We start from the raw sequence: 13939 nt of genomic DNA on the forward strand, positions 1-13939 counted from the left end.
AGAGTGCTGAGTTCAGATCAACAGATGGGTAGTTCTGAATTGGCCCAGTCTGTGTAAATTAGATCTGTGTACTGTAGGTCAGCACTCTGACAGAGCTGCTTACTGCCTTGTGACCAGTCGTGCCAGGATATACTTTGCCCACCTATGTCCCTTCTCCCATAATGATCCTGTAGTCAACTAAGCAGGCTTAAAAGAATGAATAAAAGAACCATTTGTTTTGATTAATCCCAAAGTAAATACTGAAGTACTTACTAAGATACATCTGTAAGATTTAACTTAAATGGATGATTAATAAGGATTCCAGTAGGCTGGGGATTCTGGGAGTTGTCTTCAAATGAGGAGCTTTCCACATATCATAATATATGGTTTTTAATGTACAGTATTTACTTTCTAATGTGAATGCAGCAGGCAAAGACCCAGTACAGTACTATTACTTTAAGACACGGTAGTAGATTTGCTTAATGGCAAGGAACTTTTCTGGCTGCCAAGTACTAGATTTACTTATTGTAAATATGTATGTATATGTTCTTCTCCATGCTTGTCAGTCTGCTTCAGGACATTATTGTTCAAAGATTAATTCTTCAAATGATTTTCCTGCCAGTGTACCAGGAACTCTGGTATGCTTAGATTTTGTAATGCATTTCTAAAAATAGATCTACTGGGCTTGCCTCATGTACTAATGTATATGGTTTCTCCCACTCAAGGACTTAAACCCACATACTCATTTTTTGCATTTCTTGTAAAATGAGGTACAACTCCCTGAGTCAAAGGAGCATTTCACAAGCCTAAGAAGCTGCATTCATAAATATTAAAACATTCATAGTTTCTTGATAGTGACATTACTGCACATCTTTAAACATGCTGTCATGCTCTATCTATCTATCTATCTATCTATCTATCTATCTATCTATCTATCTATCTATCTATCTATCTATCTATCTATCTGGTCATGTTACTGCTGTCTATTAAATAATCCTTCATCTTCCTCTCTGTCTACATCAAGACTCAAACTGTATCCCTCACAGAACCTTTTTAAAATGTTCTAGTGAGTTTCACATAAAGCAGGTGATTGGTAAGCAAGGAGTGGTATGTCTATAAATGCTCCTGGTGTCTTGATACCAGACTGACCAAGGGAACTAGATTCAGACAGACCACATAATGAGCTAGCATAAAGAAGTTTTATTATCCCAAATCATTAAAGATTAACCCAACACATGATAAATTGAGTATAGCTACTGGCACCAGAAAACAGGAAACCCAACAGTTGAGTCTTTCAAGAAAAAGAAAGGTTCTTTGGAATTAGGGGGGTCAGTGAGCATCTTTTCGTCAAAGCTGGACTTTAAAGCTGGAGTACAAACTGTCTGACAGTAAAATAATAGGTCTAGGTGTATTATAAAGACTGGTAAATGAGATAAGCGAGTGCTATTGAGTAACAGGCAAGTGGATGAGGCCAGATCTTAATAAATAACTAAGCTCTGTTTTCAGCTAAAGCCATACTTTTGTTTATGCTCGCTCATTTATTTGAACACTCCTTCTTTATTGTTCTTCTGCTGTGTATATAATGCATATATCAGTATACCTATATTTACTCTATAATGCAAAGATGACTGATTGTCTGACTGATTGACTCACTCATCAACAGAAGCACTACTTCCTGTTTAGTTAAAAAGCTGAAATTTGGCAGGAGAGTACATCTAGGCCTGTAGGCATCTAATAAGAAAGGACATTTTGATATATCAATGTTTAGGGGCAACCACCCACAATAGAAAAACTAAATCCCCAAAAATCTCAAAAATGCTTTGACTGATTTGATTAAATATTGTGACATTATAGAAAATGAAAACTAGCTGACCTATATTTCTTATTTGTCAATACATTTTTTATTAATATTATGCTAACATACATGCTATGTGCTGCTCATGGAGGTGGCTTTATGCAAATGAAGGATGCAGCAGAAGCAATTGACAGCACCTCTAACCTATAAGGTAGACAGATGAGTGAAAAAGAGGTAGTGTCCTGGACAGAAAAAGAGAGACTCAATCACGTTTACCATGTACCATGAGATGTGAAAGGAAAGGTTACGTTTGTTTAAAGTCAAGGAAGTTCAGTGGTTAGCGGGTGCTATAAAGCTCAAGTGCTGGTGTCAGACACTGTGGCTGTGAGTGTTGGTGGTGTTGCTTTAGAAGCAAAAAGAGGGCAAAAGAGAAGCAGAAGTGGTGTCCTCAGATTCAATACATGGAAGACAGACAGCATAAGTTTAAACTTATAGGGTCCCACACAATTTCCTCCATTTTAGTATACACTCACATCTGAGAACTTTGAAAGGGACCCCCTCACCTTCCGCAATTGTTCATGTTTACATGCATGTCTGCATTCTTTGAATGGGGATGCCCCTCTTCCACTCTTAATGGCTCTCCAAACTTCTTTACATATTCGCACCTGTGGACTTTAAAGGGGGACCTCTGGTTGTTTAAGAAGCCTCCAAAACATCACATAGGCACTGTGTTTTTTCCACTTCAAGCGGTAGAAAAAACAACAACAAAAGTAAAAACATTTAGTTCATTACATGAGCTGCCTAAATATCCATCCATCTATTTTCTAACCCGCTGAATCCGAATACAGGGTCACAGGGGTCTGCTGGAGCCAATCCCAGCCAGCACAGGGCACAAGGCAGGAACCAATCCTGGGCAGGGTGCCAACCCACCGCAGGACACACACAAACACACCCACACACCAAGCACACACTAGGGCCAATTTAGAATCACCAATCCACCTAACCTGCATGTCTTTGGATTGTCGGAGGAAACCAGAGCGCCCGGTGGAAACCCACGCAGACACGGGGAGAACGTGCAAACTCCACGCAGGGAGGACCCGGGAAGCGAACCCGGGTCTCCTAACTGCGAGGCAGCAGCGCTACCACTGCACTGCCTAAATATGCAGCCTGTAAACATCATTGCTGTTTAGATAGATAGATAGTGTAATAAATGAATAAGAAGACAGCATAAAGGTTTGGGGCTTCCGGCCCCGTATACTGAATTATTATCCACAGTAAACAAAAAATTCAGGTCAATACATAAATCAAAACAAATACATATGCACAACGCCGAAAATGGAGTCGGCGGCCATTTTATGAAGGAGGAGCCGGAAGTGGAGGAATGCTGGGAAGGATCCGTGGGGGAAGATGGGATCGATGACGTCAGGAACAATGGAGGAGGAAGTGCGGAAGTAACGTGCTGCGGGAAAATGAGGCTTATGGTGGCAGAGCGTCTGCCGGCGAATGTCTTCCCAAGCGCGTTAAGGTCCGTCCATGGTCTCCTACTCGCGCGTGCGTGACACGACCCCCCCTCTCAGCCCAAGACCGTCAGGTCGGGCGGACCTAACCGAGAGGTCGTGGATACGAGAGAGGGCATCGGCATTGGCCTGAAGGTTGCTGCGACGATAAGTGACAGTGAACTGATACGGTTGCAAATCCAGAAACCACCTGGTGACCTGCGAATTCGACTCTTTGTGTAGGGACATCTACTGAAGCGCAGCGTGATCAGTCACCAGAGTGAATTCGCGACCCAACAGGTAGTAATGGAGATGGGTCACCACCCACTTAATGGCCAAGGCCTCCCTCTCCACTGCCGCATACCTGGTCTCTCGGTCCAGCAGTTTCCGGCTTAAGTACTTAACGGGGTGTTCGACACCATCGACGCTTTGGCTCAACACGGTGCCCAGGCCTGTGTCCGAAGCGTCGGTCTGGAGAATAAAAGGGAGCCCAAAATCAGGTGTCCTTAATACAGGTGCCGACGTTAGGGCCTTTTTCAGGTCACTGAATGCGTGTTCCGCCTTGTCGTTCCATACCACGTATAAGGGAGCGCCCTTCTTTGTTAAATTGGTCAAGGGTGCGGCCCTTTCGGAGAAGCAGGGTACAAACCGGCGGTAGTACCCCGCCAACCCCAAGAAAGCCTGCACCTGTCTCTTGGTATTCGGACGGGGCCATTCCAAGATGTCCTTGAATTTTGAACATTGTGGTCTCACCTGTCCTCACCCCACCAGGTAGCCTAAATACTTGCGAGGGTTTATGCAGAGGCCGGCTTTAGCTAGTGTTGCGAGGACAGCAGAGACCTGCAACAGATGCTCCTTCCAGGTGCCGGAATAGATGACTGCGTCATCCAGGTAGGCGGCACTATAGGACTGGTGGGGCTTCAGCACTCTATCCACCAGACGTTGAAAGGTTGCCGGGGCCCCTTGCAGCCCAAATGGGAGGACCTTGTATTGCCAATGTCCGCTAGGGGTGCTAAAGGCTGTTTTCTCTTTTGCAGATGCCGTTAAGGGAATTTGCCAATACCCTTTCGTCATATCAAGAGTAGTCAAGTATTGAGCCGTACCCAGCCGCTCAAGTAGGTCATCAATGGGGGGCATCGGGTAGGCATCAAATTTGGAGACCTGATTTAGATGTCTAAAGTCATTACAAAACCTCCAGGAGCCGTCCGGCTTGGAAACGAGGACGATAGGACTGGACCAGGGACTATGGCTCTCCTCAATAATGTCCATATTCAACATCCGTTGCACCTCCAATTCCACTTTAGCGCGTTTTGCCTCCGGGAGTCTATAGGGTCTGTCCCGGACGATTACTCCGGGGTCCGTGACTATGTCATGTGCAATCAGCGAGGTCCGGCCCGGTGATTCACTGACTACTTCGGGGACGGCTCGGATTGCATGGGTTATCTCCTGCCGCTGTAGGGGTGTCAGCTCGTCACCGAGGTTAAGGGTAGACGTGCATGTGAATAGGGAGAGGGATCTACGTGTGTCGGGAGACTCCTCCCTGTCCTTCCAGGGTTTTAATAAATTTACGTGGTAGATCCTCTCACTTGGCCAACAATTGGGCTGTTTAACCAAATAGTCGACGAGCCCCTTTCTTTCCTTAACCTCATATGGCTCTTGCCAGTGAGCTAGTAACTTAGAGTGGGAGGTAGGAACGAGCACCATCACTCGATCCCCCGGGCGGAACTCCCGGAGGACGGAGTTACAATTGTAACACCGGGCCTGCGTTGCCTGCACACGAGTCACGTGGTCCTTTAGGAGCGGCCTGATTTTAGCGAGCCTGTCGCGCAGTTGCGCCATATACTCCAATATATTGGAGGATGGAAGGGCCTCAGCCTCCCAGCCCTCTTTTAGTATGTCCAAAATTCCTCGGGGTTGTCGCCCATACAACAACTCAAAAGGGGAGAAGCCCGTAGAGGCCTGGGGCACTTCCCGGTAGGCAAAAAGCACGAGCGGTAGGAGCTGGTCCCAGTTCCTGCCAGCGGCGTTGACTACTTTGCGGAGCATCTGTTTAAGCGTCTGATTAAAACATTCTACCAGCCCGTCTGTTTGCGGGTGATAGACAGACGTCTTCAGGTGCTTTATCTGGAGTAATTTGGCGACCTCCCTGAACGTATCCGAGGTGAAGGGTGTACCCTGGTCCGTGAAGACTTTTTTGGGTATACCCACTTTAGAAAATAAAATGACTAATTCCCGTGCAATATTTTTCGTGTTAGCGGAGCGCAGGGGAACCGCCTCTGGGTATCGGCCACGGTTTGAGGGTTCCAGGGGTCCTACTAAGTCCACCCCTATTCTGTCGAAAGGGAATATCGATCAGGGGTATAGGGAGGAGAGGATCACGGCCCCTCCTAGGAATCTGGCGAATCTGACACTCCGGACAGGATTGGCAGAAACGCCAGACCTCCTCGTTGATCCCAGGCCAGTAAAAGCAGAGTTGAATCCTCTCTAAAGTTTTTTCGGCCCCGAGGTGGGCGCCTAGGAGGTGAGCGTGAGCTAGTTCACATACCTCCCGCCGGAAGGTACGCGAAACTAGGAGCAGCTTCCGCACCTCGCCCTCGTGGGTCGCCACCCGATACAACAGATCGTTCTCAAGCACAAAAAAGGGCTTGCGTGGTATGGATCCGTCGGCTTGTGAGCTGCCTGGAAGAACAACTGCATTCCGGGCAAACCGCAGGGAATCACCATTCCACTGCTCTCTCTTAAATGAGGCAGACGTGGATCGAAATTGGTGATCCAAGTTACTCAGTGGGTCTTGTGAGCTGGCCACCGGAAGAGTTCCCTGGCTTGTTCCTTCCCCAGTGGATACTTCCGGGTCAGGGTCCGTCGCCGAGGAAACGTCCCCCGATGTGCCTGCGCCATTAGGGCCTGCCCCAGAGCAATGTGTGGAGACCGTGGGAAGGGCGCCTTGCCACCTCATAGCCAGACCCAATGAGGCCCCGGGAGCGGTGTGTGTCTTACCGCATTTTTTGTGTGACCAGTCTTGTCCCAAGATCACCGGATAGGGGGGTTCGGGCAACAACGCGACCATCAACTTAGTCAAGTCCCCCTTCCAGGTGATGTAACACTGTGCGGAACAATATGACTTGGTCTCTCCATGCACGCAAGTGACTTGCAAATGTTGCTTTAGCCACTGTCGCGGTAACACATAACGGCAAGCCACAATGGTTATGTTGCTGCCGGAGTCAAACAGAGCCACCACCGCATGCCCATTCAACAACACCACTCCTGTGTTCGGACTCGCCAAGGGATGCGACGGGGTACAGTACCTTTCCGCTGTGGTCCAGGTGCAGTCCATTGGCTCCGTGGCAATGTTCATGGGACAGGTCGGCAGCAGGTGGCCGGTCTCACCGCACTTGTAACAGCGCGGGGAGGCCGGCTTTTCTTTGGGTTTCGGTAGCACTTCCGAAGTGCGTCGAGGGGGCTCGGGGTGGCCGTCCATCCCTGTCAGTTCCCATGAGCTTGCCTTTCTGACCCCCCGGCTCGGAGGACCGCGAGCTGGCGTTTGAGGACTTCCAGGAGTCCTGGCATATCCTTATAAGGGTGGCGCCGGACCTGCTGGGCGAGGGAGCTGGGCATGGCATTAACCAAGCCCTCACAGGGCTGTAGCCAACGCCCCATTTTTCCCCAGAAGTCGAAGGCCTGGGCTCGGGCTGGCTTGTCCGGATCAAATTGCCAGCTCTGCCATTCAGCCGCCTGCTGGCCCGGCGTGATGCCATAGCGTGCCAGGATCTCCTGTTTTAGGAGGTCGTAGCTCGCAGCCTCCTCCTCGGGGAGATCATAGTAAGCCTGCTGCGCGGGTCCCTTCAGGTACGACTCAACGTCGTCTGCATCCGCCATGGGTACCAGAGGCGGAGGCATTAGTCGAGGCGGATCGGGCCTTACCCTCTGGGCTTTTGCCAACCTGGCCTTTGTTGCCTCCAACTCCCGGGTGGTAGCGGCTTGTGCTTGCTGCAGGGACAGGATCTGGGCATTCATCCCCTGCAGCACTGTGCTGAGGTCCTGTCCTTCAGTCATATTTTCAGAGCAGTTATCCTGCCGACTACACCACTGTAATAAATGAATAAGAAGACAGCATAAAGGTTTGGGGTTTCCGGCCCCGTATACTGAATTATTCTCCACGGTAAACAAAAAATTCAGGTCAATACATAAATCAAAACAAATACATATGCACAACAACGAAAATGGCGTCGGCTGCCATTTTATGAAGGAGGAGCTGGAAGTGGAGGAATGCTGGGAAGGAACTGTGGGGGAAGATGGGAAGAATGGAGGAGGAAGGGCGGAAGTAACGTGCTGCGGGAAAATGAGGCCTATGGTGGCGGAGCGTCTTTTTTTCTGTAAGAAAGCAAAGGAGAAAGGTTAGTACCCCGCCACTCCCTGCCGGCAAATGTTAAGGTCCATCCGCGGTCTCCTACTCGCGCGTGCGTGACAATAGATAGATACTTTATTAATCCTAAGGGGAAATTCACATACTCCAGCAACCCACTGATAAAAACAATATTAAATCAAAGAGTGATAAAAATGAAGGTAAAAACAGACAATAACTTTGTATAATGTTAACGTTTAAACTATATGCCCGACGGGGTGGAATTGAAAAATCGCATAGTGTGGGGGAGGAACGACCTCCTCAGTCTGTCAGTGGAGCAGGACAGTGGACAGCAGTCTGTCGCTGAAGCTGCTCCTCTGTCTGGAGATGATCCTGTTCAGCGGATGCAGTGATTTCTCCATGATTGACAGGAGCCTGCTCAGCGCCCGTCGCTCTGCCACAGATGTCAAACTGTCCAGCTCCATGCCTATAATAGAGCCTGCCTTCCTCACCAGTTTGTCCTGGCGTGAGGCGTCTTTCTTCTTTTATGCTGCCTCCCCAGCACACCACTGCTTAGGAGAGGGCACTCGCCACAGAACATCTGAAGCATCTTATTGAAGATGTTGATGGATGCCAGCCTTCTAAGGAAGTAAATAATAGTTTATAATAAGGTAAAGTAAAGCATGTTAGCACTTTATTGTCTGCGCATGGCTATCTAAAAAAAAAAAAGCTTGAACATACAACTAATGAAAAAAGAAAAATATTAATTTCATTTAATTAATCTTTGGGTCAGTAGTTTTAAATGTAGTCTTCTTAAATCAGCATAGCTTTGGATGGTTTGGAATTCTGGATTATCTGATACTGCATTGGTTTGAGGAATGAAAGGTGTTATTGCACCTTGGCTATGTTGCAGTCAGGATGGTGCCACATATCCTGTAGTCCTGCGACTGCTAGATTGTTCCATATACAGTATATACTGTATACATGGAACAGGCCAGATCAATATCATGTTTCAGAAGGTTCCATCCAGAGTTTATAAAATATTAAAATAAATAGAAGCTTCTTGCATATCAGCAAAGCCATGTCTTCAGTTGTTATAAGCAGAATGACCCTGCCAGTAATTAAACGTCCCAAATGCATTTAGTCAGCATTTAGCCTCACAAAGCCTTATCTCTTATTTCCCCTTCACGTTAAGGGCCTCATTTTCAGTTTGATGAAAGGGATTACCCATGAAAATCTTCATTATGGGAGTTAAGAATTCCAGTTTTAAAGATCTGTCCACTCATTTGGGTTTAGTACCATCTTTCATCCATTTTATTGTAAAGTGGCATGAAAGCCAATCCTGTGTAATGAGTTGGCCAGTCTGGCTGGTGTGATTGGGATATCGATGGCATATGTCCAGTAATGTGAAAACTGTGCAAGTGGAGAATGCAAGTTTTTTTTCAGTATGGCAAAACTTTTATATTGTGTTTTCACCTTCTACTTTACATTGCAGTTTTTCACTACTTAACTGTACACCAATCTTTGACTTATTGCAATGATTCTATCCAAACGTTATTGTTATATTTACATCCAAAATTCACCATCCAAATCGAAATCCCCTATTCAAAAAACTTTTTAAATTGTCCTACCATCCAAAACAAATGAAGACCACACCACAGGCCTCAGGGCTGCCTTTGGTGCTCTCACTATTTAAAGGTGTTGTGCTTTTGATTTTTCACTATTATTTTTGCGCCATCATTAACTGAAAAATGTTTACAAAGAAAGTGGGCAAGAAGAGTGTAACTGCCCATCTACCATCCCCTCATCTTGCCATCTTACTTGCAGTACGGTTTTTCAGTCAGTAAGTAACCATTGATTTAAATTTTTATTTTGCTAAGAATTTTATCCATTCATTGTGTGTGTTAAACAAAGGAGGAGTTTAAGGGGTAGCAGGGTGGCTGACAACCACATATGGATGCACGTTACTAAAATAAATCTGAAATAAAGGGTTATCTGTGGCCTAATTACATTCCCCAGGCTAATATGGCTAATGTACACATGCGAATAATCTGTGAATGTGACTGTTTAGTTTATCCTACCTAAGCATAACCTACCCTTAAAACAGAAAAAACTTTCCATACTACACACATTATGGAGTACTTTACTGTTTCAGATTCAGCTTGAAGTAGGTCACTTCAGCTTGTATATTTTATATTCACTGTTTTTCTCCTTTAAATGTCATATAACTGCCCCTGTCTGCTAAATGTTCATCAAGCAGCTTTTTACTGACCGCAAGATCGCGCCCGTGTAATGCGTTTTGCATGCTCTGCCTGTATAGGCAGCTGTGTGGCAGTCTGAGAAGACCTCAGGCACAAGTCACACACACTACTTGAGATGAAATATTTAATAAACAAAATTATCATTTTGATGAAGTAAATTAAAAATAAAAAAATCTTAATTTCTATCAGTCTAACAGTTTTCTAAACCTACTTGTCCAAAGCAGGGACTCAGGGAAGCAGGAGCCAGCAAGTTCCGGGCACAAAATATAGGTCTTGGAACAGAAGAGGAACAATACCTGTATAAGAATTGGCAGAGCATATAGTTTTTCTTTAAAAAAGTGCATTCCTTTAATGTGGGTAATGGCATCCTTCACATCTTCTACACCTTTTTGATGACCAGTGCAATTTTCTTCACTGGGCTGGTAACTTCACTTCAAGAGAGGCCCACCAAATCAACAGGATATTTAAAAGAGCGGGCTCTATTATGCGACACACTGGAGGCAGTAGCAAAGGAAAGAATTAAAACAAACTGAGTGCCATTATGAACAGTGCTGCACATCCTCTCTCTGGCACACTAACATTGAGGACTTTCAGTTAACAAATTATTCTGCAAAAGTGTTTTGAAAAACGCTGCTGGGGCTCATGCGTCATTGTGATTGGGACTGGAAATCAGAAATTTTATTGTCTTTGTTTTTAATCTTCTTCCTTTATAGTCATTCTGGTACGTGTTCAGACCATAGTGTGTGTGTGTATATGTATTTATTTATTTATCTGTCTATTTATGTATTTATTTATTTAAATAGATTCTGTAAAAATCCAAATTTCCCCCTGGGGACAAATAAAAAAACGTTCTCTCTGTTTGTAATGTGAGACTTGGGATATCTTGTCAAAATGTAGCAGTACAGTTATGATTCTAAAAAAAATTCAATTCTTTTTTACGGTTCATCTGCCCCCCAAGCCTAAATGTCAGATTCCGCCCATGTTTTAAATGTTCACATATATCGCAGTACTTCTATTCCAGTGCAGACAGAAAATGTGTTTCTAAAAGTGGTTAAAATCATTGTGTTTTCTTTTCTACTTCAACTAAATATACACACTATTGAGACTATGAAGTGTTACACAAGCAGGTCATTAGTGTTTTATATCTGCTTTATATTATGCAGAAATTCTTAGCAGACTGTAATTAAGGTGTTTTTGAGTGTGTGAACATTTGGTCAATAACTGACTTCTGAGGGCACTGAACGTTCTCAAAGTTAATACAGGAAAAATGTGAGCATGACTTGGTTTCTCTCCCTTTCTAACATGCAAATGTCAGACTTTAGATATGCTATAGTAGAACAATTTTTCTTGCTGTTTGACAAGCAATTCTTACTGCTATAACAGTTTGCGGAGTGGAAAAGCCATTAAAAGTGTGAAATCTTGGCTTAGAACACACACATTTGGTGTGTACAATGTGTTCAACTAACTAAGAATGAACTGTTAGAGTTTTAATAAGTTAGGATAAAAAAGTATTGACTACATTTGTTCATGGTGGGATTAAGTCTCCAAACTCACTACCTCTACCGAATACGCCTTCACCAGGCACACACATTTACTGGCAAATTATGAACATCACATTTGCAAATAATATATCAGGTACAAGAATTAAAGCAGAAGAAGGTCCAGAACTTTATATCAGGTCAACTTCACTTTCCTTTTTTGTTTGTTTGTGTATTTAATGAAAGTAACAGACTGATGAGTGCCACATTGCATCTGCTGGAATTCAACTTTTGTTTTTATATTGCAGTTAACAAATGCCAATTAGACATTTTTAAAAGGCTTCTACCATGTTGTAGTAAAAAGGAGATATGCAACCGAGTGTTTCGGAGCCACAAAAGTGTCCTTGGTTTGGGTTTGGCTTTGTTTGGTGCGTTGCCTTGTTGTCAGCCATATTGTTGGTTGTTCACGTCTCTGTCTGCTACCCCACAGAACTGGAAGCTGCTAGAAGTAGTGATACCAGGCTTGGCTATCGGTATGGTCACTCTCATTAGTCTCAACTGCAGTATTTACGACTTGTTTAAAGTACAGTACTTATTTCAAATCATTATTTTATTTACTTTTTTAAAATGTCTGGTATACTTTTCACGACAACAGAGTATTTTGTTTCTACCTGTTTTTTTACTTTTCTTTTTGCTGCACCACTGGGCTCTTGTTTTGAATGACCATCCATTATCCCTTTTGCAGTTGGATAACACATTTAATGTATCATCTCTGTGAACAAACCCACACCTTCTCTGGTCATGCACCACCCATGTCAACCAGCCAGGACTCATTAGAAATGCTTATGTCTTTTTGGAATCATTTTTATAATCATGAGGACAAGAGTGTGTGCTGGACAGTAGATTGTTGTGGGTGCCTGTACTGTACTGTGAAATGTGGACATTTTCTGTTATTGGCATTTTTTCTCTCATATTTGCTCAGGCCTCTTTGAGAGCAAAGCCCCCAGGATACACACCTAAGTCACCCGATGGTAGATCTGGCCATGTATATTAAAGTTTTCTCTATTCACCTTCACAATCTTAAATTGAACCTGTTCTTCAGAATATAATATTACCAACTGAAATGCTAATTGTAAAAAATGTCTTTAAAAAAAAACAATTGATATAACTTTGGGTCATTTTCTAGTATTACTGTTTAGTGTCAACCAGATATGCTATTTACCTCTGTTTTTCATTAGTTCTTTTGGTGTCTATGAATGTTCATTAAATTTGTGGTTCGCAGAAAATGTTGCTCTGACCGACCCCCTGCAAAATTTTCAATGAATACCCATGGTTATGAGGCCTAGACCTTTAAGCTAGATTCTAGACCCCATGTTACCTTGAGGTTAACCCAGGTAAATTCCCATGGTTCTGACATGTTGGAACAAAGCTGCGGATAACTTTGTATAATTATCATGAATTCCCAGATTTAAATATGATCAAAGTCTAAAAATTTTCTAGATAGCACACAAAACATCAAACATACAAAACACACACTAATATTAAAGAGAGCGCTCCAGCCATGAGAGACTTGGGTAATGAAGAGAAGAAACGTCTGACTGGTTTAACCATTTCATGGAAGTTTGTTTTGTATGATTAGCATTTTCTAATGTATCAGGTTCTTCAATTGATTCTGAATTATGTAAGTTTCTGTATGTCCAGACCAGATAAGAGAGGTTGTCAGTGATTGGTCCTATTCCCATTATAGACTGCTGTAACATTGTGCTCCCTCATCATGAAAAGAAATTAAAGATGAATGAACAAGCTTCCTCCTGCCTGGTTCCTGACTCAAAGAGGTCTTAGTTTAGGACCAATCTCTTTCTTTAATAGATTTCCAATTTATTTCTTCCACAACTGTCTACTTAAAAGCTGCTGTATTCACTGGCAAAGGCAGTAATGTTTATGGTGACGCAGCAAGTAATAGAGTGTTGTACCGTGTTAGCCATTATGAATGTAGTGAGAAGTCAAGTAAAATGACACCTTTTATTGGCTAACTAAAAAGATTACATCTTGTCTGACGAAGAGCCCTGAGTTGCCTTGACAGCTTGCATATTGTAATCTTTTAGTTAGCCAATAAAAGATGCCATTTTGCTTGACTTCTCAGTGACGCACCAATAAAACAACGGACGTGTGTGGATCGTGTGGAAGACAGGGAGGTTGGTATAGTTTTTGAGAAAAATAAAAATGCAGTAGTGATTTTTTGAATTCTTCTTGTTTCATATTTAATTATTTTCTAGAATGTATTATTGTTTATGTCAAGGGTGACTTTGTGATTTCAGCAAATTTTGCAAAAAAAAAAAATTAAAAGAGTAAATGTAGCACTTGGCCATTGTTGCTAAACAAACCTTTTTCTTTTGAGAAAGAATAAATATGTTATTGTTAGGTTTGTATGAGTAAATTTTACTAATCTGTAAAACTATGAAATTGCTATTTCATAATAATATACAGGTATGTGAGTGCACAGCTCTCAGTAACTTCATGTCCTGGTAAAACCGATTTTACTTGTGAAAGTAGCTACTCTGTATCTGGAGCTCAGGTGGACCAGTGTT

At 43.5% G+C, this 13939-nt stretch overlaps 1 protein-coding gene across 4 annotated transcripts in view; it reads left to right on the forward strand.

The window, feature by feature from the left end:
• schip1 (schwannomin interacting protein 1) overlaps positions 1-13939 on the forward strand; it is a 1049948-nt gene that overhangs the window by 594634 nt on the left and 441375 nt on the right. The gene's annotated exons all lie outside the window — the stretch shown is intronic.

The sequence above is a fragment of the Polypterus senegalus genome, chromosome 1, assembly GCF_016835505.1.
Source record: "Polypterus senegalus isolate Bchr_013 chromosome 1, ASM1683550v1, whole genome shotgun sequence".
NCBI lineage: Eukaryota > Metazoa > Chordata > Cladistia > Polypteriformes > Polypteridae > Polypterus > Polypterus senegalus.